The following is a 4,461-nucleotide window of genomic DNA, read 5'->3' as shown; positions in this document are numbered from 1 at the left end:
ACATTTCTGTATTTAAAAAGTGAATCCATTCTACTGACTTCTTCCTTTCACTGCTGTTTATAAAATGTGTAGTGAATTATAATAACTCAAACTGTGCTTTCTGAACCTGTTATTTTTAAGTTAAGGAAAAATATATTTTTGGTAGAAATTTTATGAAAAAATAAAATATATTCTTGGCCAAAATTCTGAATTTGTGGTGGCAAAAATTAATGTACTTTAAAATTTACATGTGGAAACTTTAAAAATGCAGTGCAGTGGCAAGTCAAAAAGTAATTTTTCTATTGGCCGGGCACAGTGGCTCACGTCTGTAATCCCAGCACTTTGGGAGTCGGAGGTGAGAGGATCACTTGAAGCCAGGAGGCTGAGGCCTGGGTAACATAGCGAGACCCCGTCTCTACAAAAAATACAAAAAATTAGCTGGCATGGTTGCATTCACCAGTAATCCCAGCTACTCAGGAGGCTGATTCAGGAGATCCACTTGAGCGCAGCAGGTACTGGGCGACAGAGCAAGAGCCTGTGTTTTTTTTGTTTGTTTGTTTTTTAAAGTAATTCCTCTTATGATCAGACTAAAATGTATTCATTTTAACCATATAATTTCTACACATTTTTGATTAGAGATTTTCTGTGCATTTGTTTTTTGTGTTGTTAAAATGTATATGTAAATTGTAGTATTTGGTCCAGGCATTGCTGTGACAAGTCTTTTATATGTGCTGATCCTTAGCCAGAAGTTACCCTCTTCAAAGGAGGCTTCTCTGTAGCAGGTTTGCCTGTCCACACTGTGGCCCCTCTACCTTCAGCCGAAGATAGGTCTGTTGGGAACTGGACTCAGGAGTGTGGTCTGTGGCCAGAAGCAGGAGGTGCAGGGAAATAGCTCATTTGAGACCAAGCCCGTAACTAGCTGCGTTGCTGCACCGTGCTCGGACTGCTTTGAGATGCTTTCAGAAATGGTGCTCTGCGTCCTGTTGGTTGTGATGGTAGGAACCTGTGCTGCCTCCTTCTGGTAGTTGAGTAGGTTTTGCCCACAAGTCCTGTACGAGGTGGTGAGCATCTGTGGTAGTAATCAGTGAATACCTCATCCTGCAGGTGAAGCAAGACGGGATGTGGAACGAGTGTTAGGGTTAGGAGGGGAGGCGGGGGCGAAAGGGGGATAGAGACCTTGTCTGAGCCTCTGGGTGCCCCTAGGAGTCCAAGGGGCCAGCTTCTTTCTGGGATTTGCCAGCCACGCCAAGCAGTACCTGTGCTCAGTTCTGGTTTCGGGATGCGCCACTGCAATGGGGGGATCGAGGGGCACCGTATTGGAATCAACAGGACATAGGCTTTAGAATCAGGCCTGGCATCAGGTCCTGGCTCTGTCCCTTGTCAGTTAACCTCTCTGAGCCTCACGTTTGTCATCTGGACAAGGGAGATACGAGAGGGCTGTGAGTGAATGAACTAATTACTTTAAAGTACACAGCACTGTCCCTAAAACCCGCGTCACTGCCATTATCGTTATCAATGACCCTCTTTGAGCCACGAGAAGCTTTAGACAGTCTGGAAAGCAGAAGGAAAAGTGGGAAAGTGAAGCTTGACCCAGACCACATACCTAATCAGGGACAAAACCAGATCGCAGCTATGACTCCGTGTCCACGACGTCCTCCTGCTCTGGCACTCCAGGGGGCAGAGCTATGGTCCACCATCCACCAGGGCATGGCAGGGAGATGCAAAGCCACCCGTGAGAGTCACACGAGGATGTGCAAGTGCCACAGTAGTTGAGAAGTTGTGATTTTTATTTTTCTGCCAAAACTGCCTGTGTCCAGTTTTACCGTGATACCTTTAAGGCAAAGTTGGCCAAATGTGACAAAATTAAAAGGTATACTTAACTCTGTGAGTAAGCCCTCATTTTTGTCATCCTCGCCAGCTGTTACCCAAGGTTCTTAGGAGTCAGAACTTCTGGGCAGCCCAGTGCAGAAATGGGGCTGCTGTGCTGCTCAGGAATCCCAGCAGGCGTCCGTCCCCCTGGGGCTAAGGACGTGGACTCTCAGTCACCCCGAACGCTGCAAGAATGAAGCAAGGCCAGCGATGGCGTCTAACGGTCCATGCTGTGGAAGGGTCTCTTCATCGAACACTGCAGTTGGTGGCAGCAAGGGCTAACCGTGTGTTCAGCTGCCCTGGGGTCTGCCTGCAAAGCGTGATCCGTGGGTCATTCCCAAGGTCCTTACACAGAGACCACCATTTTCAGTGTTGGCAGTTGCCTGCCTGATGAACTCTTAAACAGGCATGATATTGAAGCTCCAGGGACTTTAGAAAACGATGTAATGATGTTCACGTAAGGCTGTACAGTTTTATTTTGTCTAAGTTGAGCATAAGCTTGAATCCTACCATGTTCTGCCTGTCTTCCAGCTGGTCTTGGGTCTGGCAGTCAGGTACCCCCAGACCTGCCAGGGGTGCATTTTGACACAGCGTGTTGTCCTGATGTTTTATTTTCCGGGGCATCCCTGGCATTTGTCAGCCATGTGTACTGGCCATTTTTTGTGATGTGCTTAGCAAGCAGGATTTGAGAGAAGATGGGCTCTGCCCAACTCCAGAAGATTAAGATGTATGACTGTTGCACACTGGGGCCTCCTTAATGTCGGGCACAGTGGGCACTTTGTACTCCTGCGAGGAAACAGGCTCAGAACAACAAGTGGGAAGCCGAGGAGTGAGCCAGGGCTGCCCTTTCCCCTGCGCCCGGCTGCGCAACCAGACCCAGGCCAACACAGAGGTCAAACGAATGCTAACGGTGGCAGAGCAGCCTTCGTGTGGAGAAAACTTAAATATTACAAAATCACTCGTTTTCCCTTGGTGAAATATGATGCCCCTCTGAGGAACCACGGCTGTTCCAGAACCCTGTTCCTAGTTCTGTTTAAACCCACCTCACAGGGTGGGCTAGAACAATGAAAATGAAAGTCAAGATTTATAATCAGCATTTTTGCAGATTTTTGAGAGTGTCTGAAAAGTGCTCATATCCTTCTAAGCATCTCATTTTTCTTTTAAAGTTAAAACAAGCTGACCAGGTGCTATTAAACAATTTACTTTGGTAACATCCCTAGTCTGTAATTGCCTCCCTCTTCCAGAATACATCACTAGGAATGAAAAAAGCAGCAGTCTTTGGTATAGATTCTTATATTTTAGATAGCAGTTGAATAGGGGAAGTTTTATCCAATTCATCTCTATTGAAAGCTGACCCCCTGGCTGGGGTTATCCTTTTCTGTCTTAATGATGAGCCTGGACTCCACCAGATAAGCAGATAATTGTATGTTGTTGACTTTTACCTAGGTATGGAACCATGACATTATAGCACTCTTAAAATTCTAACTCTTTCCCTTGGGGAATGGAATTGGAGATAAATTATTATCCTCATCTAAGATAAGAGAAAAGGCATATTCTATACTTTTACCAGTACTTTGTGGTTGATCTCAGAATATACTCAACCTTTATTCCTTCTTCCAATTAAGCTTTAAAAAATGGCTAAAATAGGCCTTCTAAATTTCTGCTTAGTAAGCCAAGTGGAGCATATCATGTCTCTCATTTACTAGGTACAGAAAGTGTTACTTTATAGTGATTCCTGAGTTACACGTGGGCAAGAGGTTGGTTGTAGTATATATAGTTAGCCCCTGTTCTTGTTCCAGTAAACTAGATTCTGGCAAAAGAGTTGGTACATAGGAGAAATCTCACCCCTGTCAATTCTGGAAGAGGAACTACTGATCGTTAACACGTGGTGGAGTTTCACATGTCAAGAGACTCCATTGGAAAGCTGTATGTGTGCATGGAGTTTTGCTTTTCCCACAAACAGACGTGAATCCTCTAGTACCCTCCCTGCTGGCAATTCTGCACTGAGCCCTTTTGTCATTGAAACGCTTCTAATTCACAAGGACTAATCAAGTCATTCCAGATTGCCTACCCTGGGCCGAGCTCTATGCCAGGTGCTGTGTCCCAAAGGCCTCCAGGGAGGCAGACAACATCGGGGCAAACATTGGAAAAGGTCACGAGGGTGTGCTGGGTGGGCCCAGGAGGGACAGGGTAGTTCTGCCTGGGGTGCAGACGGCGGGTACTAGGTTAGCAAAGACTCCTTGGATTGATTGGAAAGGTGGTTATTTATTACTGCTTGATGCATCAGGGCATCTTTTCATATACCTGCCACTTTGCTCCCCCTCGTCCTGACTCCCACCCATGTGGGTGCAGAATGAGGGGTATGTTCTAAGCAGGGGCCACGTGCCAGAATTAGATTTGAGGTTGAATCCAAACTTTGTATCTAACTAGCCAAGGCCCCCTGCTTGGGCAGGTTATTTAGCTTCTCTGAACCTCAAGGTTTTTTCCTGTTGTACTGACTTCCTAAGGCAGATGGAGTGAAATTAAAATACTGTACACAAAGTGCCTGGCACATGGTAAGTATCTGAAACATCTCCTCCCAAAGTACACGAAGCGCACAGACTGCCGATGTCT

The sequence above is a fragment of the Propithecus coquereli genome, unplaced genomic scaffold (genome assembly GCF_000956105.1).
Source record: "Propithecus coquereli isolate 6110/MARCELLA unplaced genomic scaffold, Pcoq_1.0 Scaffold785, whole genome shotgun sequence".
NCBI lineage: Eukaryota > Metazoa > Chordata > Mammalia > Primates > Indriidae > Propithecus > Propithecus coquereli.
Note: the sequence above shows the minus strand (reverse complement) of the source record.